Below are 25,314 nucleotides of genomic sequence, written 5' to 3' on the forward strand. Positions count from 1 at the left end.
ATGGAGTTCATCGTGCGTCGGGTTTCTTCGGTGTTGATCGGGGTCCAGGCGTGGAGGGTGGTGGTGGGGGGTGCAGGTACGGTCGTGGGGTGCGTTGGCTGTGTGGTGAAGCTGTTGTGTATGTCTGCGATCTTGTTGTGGAAGTAGGAGGCGAGGGAGTTGCAGAGGTCCTGTGAAGCACTCATGCTGGTTTGCTTGCAGCCAGCATCAGACTTCAAAGGAATCCGCTGCCCCACCCCCGCCATTTCTGGCTTTGCTCGCTGAAGGTTGTCATGCCCAAGATCACACTCGATTAAACAGCCGAGGTAATGCGCCCATAAATTATATTGTCGCTTCCTGCTACTTTGGTGTCACCTCCGCTGTCATCATTGGATCCCAGTCTTTTGCTATCTAGATGTTGTAAAATAGACATGAAAGTTTTAGTAATGTCCCGATTAGGGTCACTTTCATTAAGTCTTACAGAAACTACACTTTATGCATTCCTACGCATTCTGGTCTCGTTTCTTAGAGGTTTATGGTGCTGTTCATTCACACTTGCCAGAGATGCCGAAAGCGCTCTTTTAAGCTCCTTATTTATTATGTTCTAAGAAATGTTTTATTGTGTACTATTACGTGATGCCAATTTCTGTGTGAAGTCCGTGCATTGCAACAAACGCCTAGAGGCGCTGCTGAATTTTGCACAGCCTGCTGGCAGACTCCTGCAGGTTTACCACCACACCCACCTCCACCACCACCACGTCCACCACACACCACCACCATGTCCACCACCACTACCACCACCACCACATCCACCACCATGTCCACCACCACCACGTCCACCACCACCACCTCCACAATCACCACCTCCACCACCACCTCCACCACCACCACACTCACCACATCCACCACCACTACATCCACCACCACCACGTCCACCACCACCACGTCCACCACCACCACACCCACCTCCACCACACCCACCTCCACCACATTCACCACCACCACATCCACCACCACGTCCACCACCACAACGTCCACCAACACCACGTCCACAATCACCACGTCCACCACCACCATGTCCACCACCACTACCACCACCGCCACATCCACCACCACATCCACCACCACGTCCACCACTACGTCTACCACAGCCAACACCACTATGTCCCCCACCACCATGACCACCACCACCACATCCACCACCATGTCCACCACCACCATGTCCCCACCACCACGTCCATCACCACCATGTCCACAACCACCATGTCCACCAACACCACCACCACACCCACCTCAACCTCCACCACCACCACAACATCCACCACCACCACCACACCCAACACCACCACGTCCACCACCACTACATCCACCACCACCACGTCCACCGCCACCACGTCCACCACCACCATCTCCACCACCACCACACCCACCTCCACCACATCCCCCACCATATCCACCACCACGTCCACCACATCCACAATCACCACCTCCTCCACCACCATGTCCACCACCACTACCACCACCACCACATCCACCACCACATCCACCACCACCACCACGTCCACCACCACCATGTCCCCCACGTCCAACACCACTACGTCCACCACATCCACCACCACCACGTCCATCACCACCATGTCCACAACCACCACATCCACCACGTCCACCACCATGTCCACCACCATCACGTCCACCACCACCACCACACCCACCACCACCACATCCACCACCACATCCACCACCACTACATCCACCACCACCATGTCCATAACCACACCCACCACCACCACAACATCCACCACCACATCCACCACCACCACATCCACCACCACCACATCCACCACCACCACATCCACCACCACCACCTCCACCACCACCACGTCCACAATCACCACCTCCACCACATCTACCACCACTACATCCACCACCACTACGTCCACCACCACCACCATGTCCACCACCACCACGTCCACCACCACCACATCACAACCACCACCACACCCACCTCCACCACATCCACCACCACCACCACATCCACCACCACTACCACCACCACATCCACCACCACCATGTCCAACACCGCCATGTCCACCACGTCCAGCACCACCATGTCCACCACATCCACCACCACCACGTCCATCACCACCATGTCCACAACTACCACATTCACCACCACCACCACCACCACAACATCCACCACCACCACAACATCCACCACCACAACGACATCTACCACCACTAAGTCCACCACCACCACGTCCACCACCACCACGCCCACCACCACCACATCCACCACCACCATGTCCACCACCACCACGTCCACCACCATCACCACATCCACCACCACCACATTCACCACATCCACCACCACTACATCCACCACCACTACGTCCACCACCACCACGTCCACCACAACCACCACACCCACCTCCACCACCACCATGTCCACCACCCACCACCACCACCACATCCACCACCATCACATCCCCAACCACCACATCCACCACAACCACATCCAACACCACCACGTCCACCACCACCACATCCACAATCACCACCTCCACCACCATCTCCACTACCACCACTTCCATCACCACCACATCCACCATAGCCATAATTCACAGGGAACAATTCACCTGTAGGACGTCCAACGCCTATATCAAGGACTGCGAGAGTTGTCAATTCTCCATCCAAATCTCCTCAGCCCATTCCCTGACAGGGCTACTGATCTATCGCCCCCCAGGTGCCCCAGGCAATTTTATCAATTCCACTATCGAATCTGTATCACAACTAGCCTCGTCCACCTCCAACTTCCTGATGCTAGGTGACTTAAACCTCCACTTTCTGGACCCCACGGATCGAGTAGCCTCGGACCTTCGACATGATCTAACATCTTTAAAGATCCATCTAGTAAACAACGAGCCTACCCATGAGAAGGGCCACCTATTGGACCCTATCCTCACCAATATAGCAACGATTACCACCAAATCACTTGTGACCCTCCCATGGACGGACCATTTTCTGGTCCCTATCTCCTGGGAAATCTCCACACCGATCCTCCCAACCTCTAAAACCCAGGTTTTCGACCGACAATGGCGCAAACTGTCACCTGAGAAATGGGCTGCCTCTCTTGCAGACTCCATTCCCGAGCTCTCCTCTGACCCCACTATGGCGGACAAACAATTCAGTGATTGGATCACCTCATCCCTAGACACGATGCTTCCGAAAACCATCACCCTTAAACAGTCCAAAAGATTATCCCCCGCTTTATGGTATACTCCAGAGCTTAAAGCTCTGCGCCAAGAGTGTAAGAAAACCGAACGCTCTTGGAGACGGGACAAATCAGAAACCAAAAAAAACATCTACTCTATTTCTCTTCTAACTTATAAAACCGCTATTCGTAAAACCAAAAGCATGTTCTTTCAGGAGAGAATTGAGAAAGCGGGATGCTCCAGTAAGGAAGCATACGTCATCCTTAAAGAGCTTTTAAAACCTCCGGAACTTGGACAGGGACCCCCCTCCGACCCTAAAGCCGACCAAGAGAAATGCCAACAACTGGCTAATTTCTTCCATGACAAAATCCGACTAATTTTGGATTCAATTCCTCCCTCGAGTCCGGGGGAAGAAACCGTTTCGTCACACACGGCATCTCCCACTTGTCTTTCCACGTGGGGACAGGTCACTATAGATGAAGTGAGAAATACCTTCAATTCCATGAAGAGCGGCTCCCCTATGGACCCTGCTCCTTTTCGGATCCTCAAGGAGGTAGCCCCTACAATCATCCCCTCCCTCACTCAGCTGATCAATACCTCACTCCAACAAGGAGTTGTACCCCTGAGTTGGAAGACGGCTGTCGTAAAAGCCCTACTGAAGAAACCTTCTCTCGACCCTGAGAATCTGGCGAACTACAGGCCCATTTCCCTACTCCCAGGAGTCAGCAAGATCGCGGAAAAATTAGTCAATAGGAAACTCTCGCAGTTTCTGGAGGCCAATAACAAACTAAAAAGTTCCCAGACCGGCTTCCGACCAGGGCAGGGCACCGACATCGCCCTCCTGGCAGCGGTAGAGGAGGCCAGAGCACTACTGGATGGGGGAGGATCAGTGGCAGTGATCCTCCTCGACCTTAGTGCGGCGTTCGACACCGTTGACCACCAACTCCTCATCGAAAGATTGGCAAGAGTTGGAGTGGAAGGTACAGCCCTATCCTGGCTTTCATCCTTCCTGGCCCAACGGACCTATCAGATCTGGGAGAAGAACGCCCGCTCCTCCGAAATGCCCCTCCAATGTGGTGTGCCCCAGGGCTCTTCCCTGAGCCCCACATTATTTAATATCTATATGTCCACATTGGAGGAGGTTATCACCCCATTCGGAGTGAGCGTCGTCAGCTATGCTGACGACACACAACTAGTGGTGTCTTTGTCCCACCCTAAACAACAGAAAGCTGATCTCTTCAACTGCCTTACGCAGGTCCACCGATGGATGAATAGATCAGCCCTAAAGCTAAATGGGACAAAAACCGAGGTCCTCATACTTGGTCCAAAAGGAACCTCACTCCCCCTGGACATCTGGCCAGCCTGTCTAGGTCCTCCCCCCGATCCAAAAAAAGAGGTAAAGAGTCTGGGTGTATGGATTGATTCTGATCTCTCATTCACTTCGCAAGCAAAGAAGGTAGCAGGGACCTGCTTTGGTTTCTTAAAATCTCTGAGGAAAGTCCTGCCCCTTCTCCCCCCCAAGTCCCAAAAATTGCTAATCCAAGGTCTCATAATTTCGAGACTAGATTACAGCAATGTGATTTATTTGGGCGCTCCTGAAGCAACCCTTAATAAACTTCAGAGAATTCAGAACACCGCTGCCCGGATTGTTACAAACACCCCTACCAGATCATCTGCTAAACCTGCTCTCAAACTTCTTCACTGGCTCCCCATAAGGGAGCGAGTCAAATTCAAGGCCTTGTGCCTCGTCTACAAAACTTTGCATAACCAAGGCCCCCCAGTTCTCAGCAACTTTGTCACCCCTTACATAACCACTAGATCCCTCCGGTCTACCGCAGAAAACCTCATCAATACTCCAAGATTCAGGAAAGCCCGATCAGGAGGAAGACGCTTTTCGGTACAAGCTGCTCATCTTTGGAATTCACTCCCTCGCGACCTGCGTCTTGAACCTCAATATCTGCGCTTCAGGAAGCAGTTAAAGACGCATCTCTTTCCCTAGCTTTTTTATGCCCCCCCTGTTTGAATTCTCACCCCTCCTCTCTTTTGCTCTCAGCTCCTGATCCTCAGGTCTGCAGAATTAGGATTTTTTAGCGCTGGGATACCTCCGGGTGACTACGCGCTTTATAAAAATAAATAATAATAATAATAATAATAATAATAATCCACCACCACAACATCCACCACCACCACCACGTCCACCACCACTATGTCCACCACCACACCCACCTCCACCACCACCACATCCACCACCCACCATCACCACATCAACCATCACCACATACACCACCACCACATCAACCAACCACCACCACCACCACATCCACCACCACTACGTCCACCACCACCATGTCCACCATCACTATGTCAACTACCACCATGTCCACTACCACCATGTCCAGCACCACCAAGTCCACCACCACCACCACACCCACCACTACCACCACATCCACCACCACTACCACCACCACATCCACCACCACCGCATCCACCACCACCACCACATCTACCACCACCATGTCCACCACATCCACCACCATGTCCACCACCACCATGTCCACCACCAACAATGTCCAACACCAACAATGTCCATCACCACCACGTCCATCACCACCACGTCCATCACCACCATGTCCACAACCACCACTGGCACCACATCCACCACCACCACACCCATGACCACTACCACATCCATCACCATATCCACCATCACCACATCCACCACAACCACATCCACCACCACAACCACCACCACAACATCCACCACCGCTACCATGTCCACCACATCCACCACCACCACATCCACCACAACCATGTCCACCACCACAACCACCACCACAACATCCACCACCACCACATACACCACCACCATGTCCACCACGTCCACCACCACATCCACCACATCCACCATTACTACATCCACCACCCCTACGTCCACCACCACCACGTCCACCACCCCCATTACCATCACCACCACCACACCCATCTCCACCACCACCACCACATCCACCACCACCACATCCACCACCACCCTGTCTACCACCACCACATCCGCCACCAATACATCCACCACCATGTCTTTCACCAATATGTCCACTACCACCATGTCCACTACCACCAAGTCCAGCACCACCAAGTCCACCACCACCACACCCACCACCACATCCACCACCACTACCACCACATCCTCCACCACCACATCCACCTCCACCACGTCCACCACCACCACCATGTCCACCACATCCACCACCACTTCCACTACCACCATCTCCAACACCACCATGTCCACCACCAACAATGTCCACCACCAACAATGTCCATCACCACCACATCCATCATCACCACGTCCATCACCACCATGTCCACAACCACCCCTGGCACCACATCCACCACCACCACGTCCACCACCACCACATCCACCACCACATCCACCACCACCACATCCACCACCACAACCACCACCACCACCACAACATCCACCACCACCACCACATCCACCACCACCATGTCCACTACCACCACGTCCACCACCACACCCACCTCCACCATCACCACCACATCCACCACCACCACATCCACCACTACCACGTCCACCACTACCACTTCAACCACTACCACGTCCACCACTACCATGTCCACCACCACAACCACCACCATGTCCACCACCACCACGTCCACCACCACCACCACCATGTCCACCACCACTACCACAACAACCAACACCACGTCCACCACCACCATGTCCACCACCACCATGTCTACCACCAACACCACAACATCCACCAACACCACCACATCCACCACCACCACATCCACCACCACCACGTCCACCACCACCACGTCCATCACCACCATGTCCACTACCACCACACCCACCGCCACACCCACCTCCACAACCACATACACCACCAACACCACCACATCCACCAACACCACCACATCCACCACCACATCCACCACCACCACATCCACCACCACAACCACCACCACCACCACATCCACCACCACCATGTCCACTACCACCACGTCCACCACCACACCCACAACCACATGCACCACCACCACAACCACCACCACCACATCCACCACCACATCCTCCACCACATCCACCACCGCTTCCACCACCACTACATCCACCACCACCATGTCCACCACCACTACGTCCACTACCACCATGTCCAGCACCACCACATCCACCACAACCACCACCACAGCCACCTCCACCACCACACCCTCACCCCCACACCCACCACCACCACGTCCACCACCACTACCACCACATCCACTACCGTGACATCCACTACCACCACTTCCGCCACCACCACATCCACCACCACCACGTCCACCACCACCACGTCCACCACCACCACGTCCACCACCACCACCACCACCACCACCACAACATCCACCACCACCACAACATCCACCACCACAACGACATCTACCACCACTAAGTCCACCACCACCACGTCCACCACCACCACGCCCACCACCACCACATCCACCACCACCATGTCCACCACCACCACGTCCACCACCATCACCACATCCACCACCACCACATTCACCACATCCACCACCACTACATCCACCACCACTACGTCCACCACCACCACGTCCACCACAACCACCACACCCACCTCCACCACCACCATGTCCACCACCCACCACCACCACCACATCCACCACCATCACATCCCCAACCACCACATCCACCACAACCACATCCAACACCACCACGTCCACCACCACCACATCCACAATCACCACCTCCACCACCATCTCCACTACCACCACTTCCATCACCACCACATCCACCACATCCACCACCACAACATCCACCACCACCACCACGTCCACCACCACTATGTCCACCACCACACCCACCTCCACCACCACCACATCCACCACCCACCATCACCACATCAACCATCACCACATACACCACCACCACATCAACCAACCACCACCACCACCACATCCACCACCACTACGTCCACCACCACCATGTCCACCATCACTATGTCAACTACCACCATGTCCACTACCACCATGTCCAGCACCACCAAGTCCACCACCACCACCACACCCACCACTACCACCACATCCACCACCACTACCACCACCACATCCACCACCACCGCATCCACCACCACCACCACATCTACCACCACCATGTCCACCACATCCACCACCATGTCCACCACCACCATGTCCACCACCAACAATGTCCAACACCAACAATGTCCATCACCACCACGTCCATCACCACCACGTCCATCACCACCATGTCCACAACCACCACTGGCACCACATCCACCACCACCACACCCATGACCACTACCACATCCATCACCATATCCACCATCACCACATCCACCACAACCACATCCACCACCACAACCACCACCACAACATCCACCACCGCTACCATGTCCACCACATCCACCACCACCACATCCACCACAACCATGTCCACCACCACAACCACCACCACAACATCCACCACCACCACATACACCACCACCATGTCCACCACGTCCACCACCACATCCACCACATCCACCATTACTACATCCACCACCCCTACGTCCACCACCACCACGTCCACCACCCCCATTACCATCACCACCACCACACCCATCTCCACCACCACCACCACATCCACCACCACCCTGTCTACCACCACCACATCCGCCACCAATACATCCACCACCATGTCTTTCACCAATATGTCCACTACCACCATGTCCACTACCACCAAGTCCAGCACCACCAAGTCCACCACCACCACACCCACCACCACATCCACCACCACTACCACCACATCCTCCACCACCACATCCACCTCCACCACGTCCACCACCACCACCATGTCCACCACATCCACCACCACTTCCACTACCACCATCTCCAACACCACCATGTCCACCACCAACAATGTCCACCACCAACAATGTCCATCACCACCACATCCATCATCACCACGTCCATCACCACCATGTCCACAACCACCCCTGGCACCACATCCACCACCACCACGTCCACCACCACCACATCCACCACCACATCCACCACCACCACATCCACCACCACAACCACCACCACCACCACAACATCCACCACCACCACCACATCCACCACCACCATGTCCACTACCACCACGTCCACCACCACACCCACCTCCACCATCACCACCACATCCACCACCACCACATCCACCACTACCACGTCCACCACTACCACTTCAACCACTACCACGTCCACCACTACCATGTCCACCACCACAACCACCACCATGTCCACCACCACCACGTCCACCACCACCACCACCATGTCCACCACCACTACCACAACAACCAACACCACGTCCACCACCACCATGTCCACCACCACCATGTCTACCACCAACACCACAACATCCACCAACACCACCACATCCACCACCACCACATCCACCACCACCACGTCCACCACCACCACGTCCATCACCACCATGTCCACTACCACCACACCCACCGCCACACCCACCTCCACAACCACATACACCACCAACACCACCACATCCACCAACACCACCACATCCACCACCACATCCACCACCACCACATCCACCACCACAACCACCACCACCACCACATCCACCACCACCATGTCCACTACCACCACGTCCACCACCACACCCACAACCACATGCACCACCACCACAACCACCACCACCACATCCACCACCACATCCTCCACCACATCCACCACCGCTTCCACCACCACTACATCCACCACCACCATGTCCACCACCACTACGTCCACTACCACCATGTCCAGCACCACCACATCCACCACAACCACCACCACAGCCACCTCCACCACCACACCCTCACCCCCACACCCACCACCACCACGTCCACCACCACTACCACCACATCCACTACCGTGACATCCACTACCACCACTTCCGCCACCACCACATCCACCACCACCACGTCCACCACCACCACGTCCACCACCACCATGTCCACCACATCCACCACCACCAAGTCCACCACATCCACCACTACATTGTCTACCACCACCATGTCCACCACCATCACATCCACCACCACCGTATCCTCCACCACCATCACATCCACCACCACCACATCCACCACCAACACGTCCACCACCACCATGTCCACCACATCCAACACCACCATGTCCACCACCACCATGTCCACCACCACCATGTCCACCACCACCATGTCCATAACCACCACATCCACCACGTCCACCACCACCGCATCCACCACCACAACATCAACCACCACCACATCCACCACCACTACGTCCACCACATCCACTACCACCATGTCCACCACGTCCACCACCACCATGTTCACCACCACCACATCCTCCACCACCACCACATCCATAACCACCATGTCAACAACCACCACATCCACCACCACCACATCCACCACCGCCATGTCCACCACTACCACCACATCCAACACCACCATGTCCACCACCACCATGTCCACCACCACCATGTCCACCACCACCATGTCCACCACCACCATGTCCATAACCACCACATCCACCACGTCCACCACCACCGCGTCCACCAACACAACATCAACCACCACCACATCCACCACCACTACGTCCACCACATCCACTACCACCATGTCCACCACGTCCACCACCACCATGTTCACCACCACCACATCCTCCACCACCACCACATCCATAACCACCATGTCAACAACCACCACATCCACCACCACCACATCCACCACCACCACGTCCACCACTACCAGATCCACCACCACCACGTCCACCGCCACCACGTCCACCACCACCACCATGTCTACCACCACGTCCACCACCACCACATCCACCACCACCGCCACCATGACCACCATGTCCACCACCAACACCACCTCATCTACCACCACATCCACCACCACCACGTCCACCAACACCACGACCACCACCACCAAGCCTACCACCACCATGTCCACAACCACCACGTCCACTACCACCATGTCCACCACCACTACATCCACCACCACTATGTCCATCACCACCATGTCCACCACGTCCACCACCACACCCACATCCACCACCACACCCGCCTCCGCCACCACCATCTCCACCACCACCAAGTCCACCACTACACCCAGCACCACCACCACCACTATCACCACCACCACATCCACCACCACCATGTCCAGCATGTCCACCACCACCATGTCCACCACCACCACCACGTCCATTACCACCATGTCCACAAACACCACGTCCACCACCACATCCACCACTACCACGTCCACCACTACCACTTCAACCACTACCACGTCCACCACTACCACGTCAACCACCACAACCACCACCATGTCCACCACCACCACGTCCACCACCACCACGTCCACCACCACTACCACCACAACCAACACCACGTCCACCACCACCATGTCCACCACCACCATGTCCAACACCACCACATCCACCAACACCACCACATCCACCACCACCACCACCACATCCACCACCACCACGTCCACCACCACCATGTCCATCACCACCATGTCTACTACCACCACACCCACCACCACACCCACATCCACAACCACATCCACCACCACCACCACCACGTCCACCACCACCACAACCACCACATCCACCACCTCTACGTCCACCACCACTATGTCCACTACCACCATCTCCACCACCACCATGTCCACAACCACCACGTCCACCACCACCACCATGTCCACCACCACTACCACCACCACCACGTCCACAACCACCATGTCCACCACCACCATGTCTACCACCAACACCACCACATCCACCACCACCACGTCCACCACCACCATGTCCACCACCACCACCATGTCCACCACCATCACATCCACAACCACCATGTCTACAACCATCACCACCACATCCACCACCAGTACATCCACCACCACTATGTCCACCAACACCATGTCCACCACCACCATATCCACCACCATACCCACCACCACCACGTCCACCACCACCATGTCCACCACATCCACCACCACCTCCACCACCACCATGTCCACAACCACCACCACGGCCACTATCACGTCCACCACGTGGCCACTACCACTTCCACCACCACCACGTCTACCTCCACCACCACCACATCCACCACCACCACATCCACCACCACGTCCACCACCACATCCACCACCACATCCACCACCACGTCCACCACCACGTCCACCACCACCACCACATCCACCACCACCAAGTCCACCTTCACGTCCACCACCACCACGTCCACCACCACCATGTCCACCACCACCATGTCCACCACCACCACGTCCACCACATCCACCACCACCATGTCCACCACCACCACATCCACCACCACGTCCACCACCACCACGTCCACCAACACCACGTCCACCACCACCATGTCCACCTTCACCACATCCTCCACCACTACGTCCACCACCACCATGTCCACCACCACCACGTCCACCACAACCACCATGTCCACCACCAACACCACTATGTCCACCACCACATCCGCCTAAACCACCATGTCCACCACCCCTACGTCCACCACCACCACATCCACCACCACCACCACCATGTCCACCACCACAGTCACCACCACCACCACACCCACCTCCACCACGTCCACCTCCACCATGTCCACCACCACCATGTCCACAACCACCTTGTCCACCACCACCACATCCACCACCACCACGTCCACCACCACCGCGTCCACCACATCCACGCCCACCACTACCATGTCCACCACCAACACCACCACATCCACCACCACACCCACCCCCACCCCCATCACCACATCCACATCCACCACCACGTCCACCACCACGTCCACCACCACGTCCACCACCACATCCACCACCACATCCACCACCACGTCGACCACCACCACCACATCCACCACCACCAAGTCCACTTTCACGTCCACCACCACCACGTCCACCACCACCATGTCCACCACCACCATGTCCACCACCACTACATCCACCACCACCATGTCCACCACCACCACATCCACCACCATGTCCACCACCACCACGTCCACCAACACCACGTCCACCACCACCATGTCCACCTTCACCACATCCACCACCACTACGTCCACCACCACCATGTCCACCACCACCATGTCCACCACAACCACCATGTCCAGCAGCACCACCACTATGTCCACCACCACATCCACCTAAACCACCATGCCCACCACCACCACGTCCACCACCAACACGTCCACCACCACTACCACCACAACCAACACCACGTCCACCACCACCATGTCCACCACCACCATGTCCAACACCACCACATCCACCAACACCACCACATCCACCACCACCACCACCACATCCACCACCACCACGTCCACCACCACCATGTCCATCACCACCATGTCTACTACCACCACACCCACCACCACACCCACATCCACAACCACATCCACCACCACCACCACCACGTCCACCACCACCACAACCACCACATCCACCACCTCTACGTCCACCACCACTATGTCCACTACCACCATCTCCACCACCACCATGTCCACAACCACCACGTCCACCACCATGTCCACCACCACTACCACCACCACCACGTCCACAACCACCATGTCCACCACCACCATGTCTACCACCAACACCACCACATCCACCACCACCACGTCCACCACCACCATGTCCACCACCACCACCATGTCCACCACCATCACATCCACAACCACCATGTCTACAACCATCACCACCACATCCACCACCAGTACATCCACCACCACTACGTCCACCAACACCATGTCCACCACCACCATATCCACCACCATACCCACCACCACCACGTCCACCACCACCATGTCCACCACATCCACCACCACCTCCACCACCACCATGTCCACAACCACCACCACGGCCACTATCACGTCCACCACGTGGCCACTACCACTTCCACCACCACCACGTCTACCTCCACCACCACCACATCCACCACCACCACATCCACCACCACGTCCACCACCACATCCACCACCACATCCACCACCACGTCCACCACCACGTCCACCACCACCACCACATCCACCACCACCAAGTCCACCTTCACGTCCACCACCACCACGTCCACCACCACCATGTCCACCACCACCATGTCCACCACCACCACGTCCACCACATCCACCACCACCATGTCCACCACCACCACATCCACCACCACGTCCACCACCACCACGTCCACCAACACCACGTCCACCACCACCATGTCCACCTTCACCACATCCTCCACCACTACGTCCACCACCACCATGTCCACCACCACCACGTCCACCACAACCACCATGTCCACCACCAACACCACTATGTCCACCACCACATCCGCCTAAACCACCATGTCCACCACCCCCACGTCCACCACCACCACATCCACCACCACCACCACCATGTCCACCACCACAGTCACCACCACCACCACACCCACCTCCACCACGTCCACCTCCACCATGTCCACCACCACCATGTCCACAACCACCTCGTCCACCACCACCACGTCCACCACCACCACGTCCACCACCACCGCGTCCACCACATCCACGCCCACCACTACCATGTCCACCACCAACACCACCACATCCACCACCACACCCACCCCCACCCCCATCACCACATCCACATCCACCACCACGTCCACCACCACGTCCACCACCACGTCCACCACCACATCCACCACCACATCCACCACCACGTCGACCACCACCACCACATCCACCACCACCAAGTCCACTTTCACGTCCACCACCACCACGTCCACCACCACCATGTCCACCACCACTACATCCACCACCACCATGTCCACCACCACCACATCCACCACCATGTCCACCACCACCACGTCCACCAACACCACGTCCACCACCACCATGTCCACCTTCACCACATCCACCACCACTACGTCCACCACCACCATGTCCACCACCACCATGTCCACCACAACCACCATGTCCAGCAGCACCACCACTATGTCCACCACCACATCCACCTAAACCACCATGCCCACCACCACCACGTCCACCACCAACACGTCCACCACCACCACATCCACCACCACCATGTCCACCACCACCACCAGTCACCACTACCACCACACCCACCTCCACCACGTCCACCTCCACCATGTCCAGCACCACCACGTCCACAACCACCTCGTCCACCACCACCACGTCCACCACCACCGCGTCCACCACATCCACCACCACCACCACCATGTCCACCACCATCACCACCACATCCATCACCACACCCACCACCACCTCCATCACCACGTCCACAACCACCACCTCCACAACCGCTCCAAATACCACTCAGTGCCACGTAATTACAGGCCACATAATTACACTGCACTCTATCAATGTATCTATCTATCGCCCTCACTCGATCTATCACCTCATACTTACACTATCTATCTATCTATCTATCTATCTATCTATCTATCCCCCTCACTCTATCTATCTTTCTATCTATCTATCTATCTATCTATCTATCTATCTATCTCTCTATCTATTCATCTATCTATCTATCTATCTATTGCCCTCACTCTATCTATCTATCACCCTCACTCTATCTATCTGTCACCGTCATTCTATCTATCTGTCGCCCTCACTCTATCTACCTATTGCCCTCACTCTATCCCCCTCACTCTATTTATCTATCACCCTCACTCTATCTATCTATCTATCTATCTATCTATCTATCTATCTATCTATCTAACTATCTATCCATCTATCTATCGCCCTCACTCTATCTATCTATCGCCCTCACTCTATCTATCGCCTTCACTCTATCTATCTATCGCCCTCACTCTATCTATCTATCGCTCCTCACTCTATCTATCTATCTATCTATCTATCTATCTATCTATCTATCTATCTATCTATCTATCTATCACCCTCACTCCACCACCACAGTCACCACCACCACCACATTCACCTCCACCACGTCTACCACCACCACATCCAACACCACCTCGTCCACCACACCGCATCCACCACGTCCACCACCACCACCACCATGTCCACCACCAACACCACCACATCCACCACCACACCCATCACCACCTCCACCACCATGTCCACAACCACCACCTCCACCACCGCTTCGAATACCACTCAGTGCCACATAATTACACGCCACATAATTACACTCTACTGAATGCATCACACACTCCACACAATACCACTCAGTGCCACATAATTATATGCTACATAATTACACTGCACTCAATGCAGTATACACTCCACAAAATACCACTCAGTGCCACATAATTATATGCTACATAATTACACTGAGCTCAACGAAACATACACTCCAAATACCACTCAGTGCCACATAATTACACACCACATAATTACACTCTACTGAATACAGCACACACTCCAAACAATACCACTCAGTGCCACATAATTACACGCCACACATTTACACTCTACTGAATACAGCATACACTCCTCATAATACAACTCAGTGCCACATAATTATATGCTACATAATTACACTGCGCTCAACGCAACATACACTCCAAATACCACTAAGTACCACATAATTACACACCACATAATTACACTGCACTCAATGCAACATACACTCCAAATACCACTCAGTGCCACATAATTACACTATCTATCTATCTATCTATCTATCTATCTATCTATCTATCTATCTATCTATCGCCCTCACTCTATCTATCTATCTATCTATCTATCTATCTATCTATCTATCTATCTATCTATCTATCTATCACCCTCACTCTATCTATCTATCTATCTATCTATCTATCTATCTATCTATCTATTTATCTATCTATCTATCTATCTATCTATCACCCTCACTCTATCTATCTATCGCCCTCACTCTATCTATCTATCGCCCTCACACTATCTATCTATCGCCCTCACTCTATCTATCTATCGCCCTCACTCTATCTATCGCCCTCACTCTATCTATCTATCGCCCTCACTCTATCTCTCACCCTCACTTTATCTATCGCCCTCACTCTATCTATCTATCTATCTATCTGTCTATCTATCTATCTATCTATCTATCTATCTATCTATCTATCTATCGCCCCTCACTCTATCAATCTATCTATCTATCGCCCTCACTCTATCTATCGCCTCATAATTACACTATCTATCTATGTATCTATCTATCTATCTATCTATCTATCTATCGCCCTCACTCTATCTATCTATCTATCTATCGCCCTCACTCTATATATCTATTGCCCTCACTCTATCTATCGCCCCTCACTCTATCAATCTATCTATCTATTGCCCTCACTCTATCTATCGCCCTCACTCTATCTATCTATCGCCCTCACTCTATCAATCTATCTATCGCCCTCACTCTATCTATCGCCCTCACTCTATCTATCTATCTATCGCCCTCACTCTATCTATCGCCCTCACTCTGTCTATTGCCCTCACTCTATCGCCCTCACTCTATCTATTACCCTCACTCTATCTATCGCCCTATATCTATCTATCTATCTGTCTATCTATCTATCTATCTATCTATCGCCCCCACTCTATCAATCTATCTATCTATTAAACTCACTCTATCTATCTATCCATCTATTGCCCTCACTCTATCTATCGCCCTCACTCTATATATTGCCCTCACTCTATCTATCGCCCTCACTCTATCTATCTATCTATCTATCTATCTATCTATCTCCCTCACTCTATCTATCTATCGCCCTCACTCTATCTATCTATCGCCCCTCACTCTATCAATCTATCTATCTATCGCCCTCACTCTATCTATCTATCGCCCTCACTCTATCTATTGCCCTCACTCTATCTATCTATCGCCCCTCACTCTATTAATTCCAACTATTTATTCTACCTCACTCTATCTATCGCCCTCACTCTATCTATCTAACTATTGCCCCTCACTTTATCAATCTATCTATCTATCGCCCTCACTCTATCTATCGCCCTCACTCTATCTATTTATCTATCTATCTATCTATCTATCTATCTATCTATCTATCTATCTATTTATCTATCTATCTATCTATCTATCTATCTATCTATCTATTGACCTCACTCTATCTATCTACAGCCCTCACTCTATCTATTGCCCTCACTCTATCTATCTATCGCCCTCACTCTATCTATCTATCACCCTCACTCTATCTATCACCCTCACTCTATCTATCTATCTATCTATCTATCTATCTATCTATCTATCTATCTATCTCTCTATCTATTCATCTATCTATCTATCTATCTATCTATCGCCCTCACTCTATCTATCTATCACCCTCACTCTATCTATCTGTCACCGTCATTCTATCTATCTGTCGCCCTCACTCTATCTACCTATTGCCCTCACTCTATCACCCTCACTCTATTTATCTATCACCCTCACTCTATCTATCTATCTATCTATCTATCTATCTATCTATCTATCTATCTATCTATCTATCTATCTATCTATCTATCTATCTATCTATCAATATATCCATCTATCTATCTATCTTTCTATCTATCCCCCTCATTCTATCTATTGCCCTCACTCTATCTATCTATCTATCTATCTATCTAACTATCTATCCATCTATCTATCGCCCTCACTCTATCTATCTATCGCCCTCACTCTATCTATCGCCTTCACTCTATCTATCTATCGCCCTCACTCTATCTATCTATCGCTCCTCACTCTATCTATCTATCTATCTATCTATCTATCTATCTATCTATCTATCTATCACCCTCACTCCACCACCACAGTCACCACCACCACCACATTCACCTCCACCACGTCCACCACCACCACATCCACCACCACCTCGTCCACCACACCGCATCCACCACGTCCACCACCACCACCACCACCATGTCCACCACCAACACCACCACATCCACCACCACACCCATCACCACCTCCACCACCATGTCCACAACCACCACCTCCACCACCGCTTCGAATACCACTCAGTGCCACATAATTACACGCCACATAATTACACTCTACTGAATGCATCACACACTCCACACAATACCACTCAGTGCCACATAATTATATGCTACATAATTACACTGCACTCAATGCAGTATACACTCCACAAAATACCACTCAGTGCCACATAATTATATGCTACATAATTACACTGAGCTCAACGAAACATACACTCCAAATACCACTCAGTGCCACATAATTACACACCACATAATTACACTCTACTGAATACAGCACACACTCCAAACAATACCACTCAGTGCCACATAATTACACGCCACACAATTACACTCTACTGAATACAGCATACACTCCTCATAATACAACTCAGTGCCACATAATTATATGCTACATAATTACACTGCGCTCAATGCAACATACACTCCAAATACCACTAAGTACCACATAATTACACACCACATAATTACACTGCACTCAATGCAACATACACTCCAAATACCACTCAGTGCCACATAATTACACTATCTATCTATCTATCTATCTATCTATCTATCTATCTATCTATCTATCTATCGATCGCCCTCACTCTATCTATCTATCTATCTATCTATCTATCTATCTATCTATCTATCTATCTATCTATCTATCTATCTATCTATCTATCTATCGCCCTCACTCTATCTATCTATCTATCTATCTATCTATTTATCTATCTATCTATCTATCTATCACCCTCACTCTATCTATCTATCGCCCTCACTCTATCTATCTATCGCCCTCACACTATCTATCTATCGCCCTCACTCTATCTATCTATCGCCCTCACTCTATCTATCGCCCTCACTCTATCTATCTATCGCCCTCACTCTATCTCTCACCCTCACTTTATCTATCGCCCTCACTCTATCTATCTATCTATCTATCTATCTATCTATCTATCTATCTATCTATCTATCTATCTATCTATCTATCGCCCCTCACTCTATCAATCTATCTATCTATCGCCCTCACTCTATCTATCGCCTCATAATTACACTATCTATCTATCTATCTATCTATCTATCTATCTATCTATCTATCTATCTATCTATCTATCGCCCTCACTCTATCTATCTATCTATCTATCTATCTATCTATCGCCCTCACTCTATATATCTATTGCCCTCACTCTATCTATCGCCCCTCACTCTATCAATCTATCTATCTATTGCCCTCACTCTATCTATCGCCCTCACTCTATCTATCTATCGCCCTCACTCTATCAATCTATCTATCGCCCTCACTCTATCTATCGCCCTCACTCTATCTATCTATCTATCGCCCTCACTCTATCTATCGCCCTCACTCTGTCTATTGCCCTCACTCTATCGCCCTCACTCTATCTATCACCCTCACTCTATCTATCGCCCTATATCTATCTATCTATCTATCTATCTATCTATCGCCCCCACTCTATCAATCTATCTATCTATTAAACTCACTCTATCTACCGCCCTCACTCTATCTATCTATCCATCTATTGCCCTCACTCTATCTATCGCCCTCACTCTATATATTGCCCTCACTCTATCTATCGCCCTCACTCTATCTATCTATCTATCTATCTATCTCCCTCACTCTATCTATCTATCGTCCTCACTCTATCTATCTATCGCCCCTCACTCTATCAATCTATCTATCTATCGCCCTCACTCTATCTATCTATCGCCCTCACTCTATCTATTGCCCTCACTCTATCTATCTATCGCCCCTCACTCTATTAATTCCAACTATTTATTCTACCTCACTCTATCTATCGCCCTCACTCTATCTATCTATCTATTGCCCCTCACTTTATCAATCTATCTATCTATCGCCCTCACTCTATCTATCGCCCTCACTCTATCTATCTATCTATCTATCTATCTATCTATCTATCTATCTATCTATCTATCTATCTATCTGTCTATCGACCTCACTCTATCTATCTACAGCCCTCACTCTATCTATTGCCCTCACTCTATCTATCTATCGCCCTCACTCTATCTATCTATCACCCTCACTCTATCTATCACCCTCACTCTATCTATCTATCTATCTATCTATCTATCTATCTATCTATCTATCTATCTATCTATCTATCTATCTATCCATCTATCTATCTATCACCCTCACTCTATCTATCTATCGCCCTCACTCTATCTATCTGTCTATCTATCTATCGCCCTCACTCTAACTATCACACTCACTCTATCTATCGCCATCACTCTATCTATCTATCTATCGATCGCCCTCACTCTATCTGTCCATCTATCTATCGCCCTCACTGTATCTATCTATCTATCTATCTATCTATCTATCTATCTATCTATCTATCTCCCTCACTCTATCACCCTCCCTCTTTCTATCTATCACCCTCCCTCTATCTATCGCCCTCACTCTATCTATCACACTCACTCTATCTATCGCACTCACTCTATCTATCACACTAACCCTATCTATCACATCACCACAGCATCACTCAGCACCACCACAGCATCACTCCGCACCACCACAGCATCACTCAGGGTCACCACAACATCACTATGCGCTACCACAGGATCACTGAACGCCACAGCTTCACTCGTTGCCACCACAACATCACTCAGCGCCACCACAGCATCAATCTGTGCAACTATTCAACAACAATTGGTTCAAATATGTTCTCTCAATGTTTCAAGCTTTATTACAAATGCCACAAAAAGATGTTAATATTTAACTTCTGTTCAAGGATTTTCGTCACAATAAAATACACTGAACATAATCTTCACAAAAGTTATTTACAAAAGTTATTGCCATTATAAATTACAATAACTTTTATTTAAGTATTAATTATTAAAAGAAAAATCAAAGCCTTTGTTATTTGTAATATCAATACATCTAAGTCACGTAAATACAACACATATTGCATAACAAATGCTATAGGTGTCTTATTTGCGAAAGTTATAACTATTGGCATTGTAAATGACAAAGCTATTAATTTCGCTATTTTAAAAACCAACACATAAATAAAAAAATTGTCATTTACAATACCAATAGCTCAAACTTTCCTAATGCGAGACCTATTTCATTGCAAATGCTTGTTTTTACATGCGGCAGAGGGTTATGAAGGTGGAATTGGTTTTGATAGAGAGCCAGAGGAGTGATTTTAGGGTCGAGGAATGGAGTCCTGGGGTTAGTTCTAGCTGGCAGTCTGTTGTTGTGTTTATAAACACCTGAACTGAAATATTCACGACAAGACTCGATGTTGCATAAGATGGTAAGGATGAGATGCAAGGCAGGCGTTGATGCAGAGTAAGAGTGTATCCTGAGGACAGAAGTCAAAATATACCGAACTGGCATATTTAGGGTCGGAGTCAATTTGTATATTGCTGGCAAATCCAAAATAGGAAATAATTTAAAGCAAACTGGAATATTTGGGACAGGAGTCTATCTATGTAAAGCGAGCTGCCATATTCAATATGGGAGTCGATGTAGAGTGAGCAAATATCCAAGACAGGAGTCGATGTAGACTGCTTGGCATATTTAAGACAGAAGCCTATGGAAAATGAGCTGGCAAATCCATAAGGGTGTCAAATGCAGAGTGAGCTGGACTATTTAGGATGGAATACTCATGCACCGTGAGCAGGCATATTCAGGATGAGAGTTGATGTAGAATGAGCAAGCATTTTTAGGATGGAAGCTGATGTCCAATGAGCTGGCATTTCCAAAAGAGAAATCTATGTACAGTTAATTGTCATATTCTGGACAGGAGTCGATGCAGAGTGAGCTGCCATTTTCAAAACAGGATCTGAAGTAGGATGAACTCCATAATAACGGAGCCTATACACAGCGTGCTGGCATATTCACGATGTGCCGCAAGGCAGAGTGACCAGGCACATTCAAGACGGGAGTCGATGTACAGTGACTTAGTACATTTAAGGCGGGAGTCAATGCTCATTCCCAATAGTGTTTGGAATGCGAGAGGACAGTAGGCTCTAGCAGAGAGTCAGGATGCACTGATAGAGACTAGTGCACGGGGAGAGACTTGAATTGGACTGGTGAAATATTGGAATGCACTGGTAAAGAGATAGGTTGAGTTGACAGCTTTAGATTGCACTGAGCAAATGCTAAAATACAGTGATTAGTATATTAGGATCAGAATGATACACCGATACCGAATTAGAATGCACTAATTCATTTTGATTGGAGGCAAATTCGAATACATAGACACAGATTTCGAGTTTGTTGGAGTCCAGGTGCTTTTTATTTCACCATAAAAATAAAGACACTCTAGGGTATGTTATTTATCTGGTGCGATACATAGCCTCTATTACGAGTTTCTAGGGAATAACATGCAGATGTTTTTTGCGCACATCAGAAAATCCCCATGGTACAGTAAATGCCATTACCCTTTCCCCTCAGTTTGGCTAGCCGAAGTTTAATGAAGAGGGAAATATTTAGTGCACCCAGTAATCACCTGATGCAGTAAATTTCACCCAACTCATACTTCCAACCCCTGCACAAAAAGGAGCTTATGTAGGGTTCAGAAAACACTAACCACCACGTAATCAGGGCCGTTCATAGAGAGTTAGAACTCATTGATTATGGTTAGAGTGCAGATATAGAGAAATTGAATCAACTGACTGATTATGAGTGCACTGGTAAAGAGACTGAGTGCAAGGCCAGAAATGTTTAATGCATAGATTAAGGGTTGGATTGCACTGACAGGGTGTCACCACCTTACAGTTGGAATGCACTGGTAGATGGATGTGAGAAAGTGCCCTCTTTCTGCATGGTAGCCCCCACCTTTTACAGAACTGCTGATGTGCTTTGACTGAGTGTGCCCTGGGCTCCTGCTAATCAGGTGCCAAGGGCTTATGCTCTTTCCCTAAACCTGCATTAAAACCAAAACTCAATTGGCATCTGTGAGAAGTTGGCCTGATATATGATGTTTCCAATTCTGGAACCACCTTGTATCAGTCCAAATAACCCCTTATGGTGTCTGGTTGTAAGTCAACCTTGTAGACAAGCTATCTTAATGGTAGCATAGACTAAGCAGCCTTAAAGGCTTAACTCAAGAGGTCGTGTTAAGCGAGCTGTTTTACCAATCACAGTCCTGTAATATCAAATGAAAGAACACCACACAAGTATATATTATAAAAAATATATGTATTTATCACTTAAAATAATCCCCAGTATTCTTTATGAACAAAGGGGCACAAGCGTTAAATCAAAAGCACAGTATAACATACAAAGTTGCACAATTATGGATGAGGGCGAGGGGCCACTCAAACCATATACTAAAAAAATGGTATAAGAGATACCAATCGATCAGTGGTTAGGCCTAGGGCCTAGGGAATCGCTGGGAGCAGTCGGGACAAGCAATGCTGAAGTCGGGAAAAGCCCGCGGGATTCGGGTGCAGCGCTGAAAGCGCCCACATGCACCAATGTTAGTCAATGGTGCGTAAAAGTTACACAAGTAGAGTTTAAGGACACTTCCGCTGAACCTAGAAAGACAAAACTTTAGACACAGGCCCTAGAGATGTGTACCAGTGTGAGAACACCGGCGTTGCAATGTTACCTCACCCACAGGAAGTGGGTGCATAGGGTCGAAGTGGCGTCGGGTTTCGTCACGCAGGTTCTTGGTGCTTGAAGCTGAAGAGGCTGCAGGCGATGGGAAGGAGAAGTGTCCGGTGGGATCCAAGAGTGGATCCAAGTCGAAAAGTACCTGAAAGCAGAGGGGACAGAGTCTGGGTCACTCAGCAGTGACCAGGGTGGAACCAGGACAGAACCAGGCAATGTCGGGCGCAATCAGGTGGTTGTCGAGGAGCTTATCTCTGCTGTCACGTGGGCTCTGGGGCATCTGCGACGTCCAGGAGCGGGTCACGATTTGTCCCACGTAGGCTCTCGCCGTCGGCGCTGTCGGCTTCAAGATTGGAGCAAACAACACTTGGCAAAAGCAATCCACGCGGAACTGGAAGATTGCTTCTCACTCGGACCAGGAGGGTCAGAGTGGGGGCTCCTTTTCAGGGAAGCTGGTGTAAATCTGGAGCAACCAGAATCACAAGTCGTATTTCAAGTTTCGTTGGCACAGGGGCCACAAGCCGGGTGGCAAGTGACCGGGCCAA

General features: G+C 50.7%; 1 protein-coding gene across 1 annotated transcript in view; it reads left to right on the forward strand.

Moving 5' to 3' along the window:
* The window catches only part of LOC144773266 (regulator of G-protein signaling 5-like), a 142,050-nt gene that overhangs the window by 90,826 nt on the left and 25,910 nt on the right, over nt 1-25,314 (forward strand). The gene's annotated exons all lie outside the window — the stretch shown is intronic.

Source organism: Lissotriton helveticus, chromosome 1_1, assembly GCF_964261635.1.
Source record: "Lissotriton helveticus chromosome 1_1, aLisHel1.1, whole genome shotgun sequence".
In the NCBI taxonomy this organism is placed as follows: domain Eukaryota; kingdom Metazoa; phylum Chordata; class Amphibia; order Caudata; family Salamandridae; genus Lissotriton; species Lissotriton helveticus.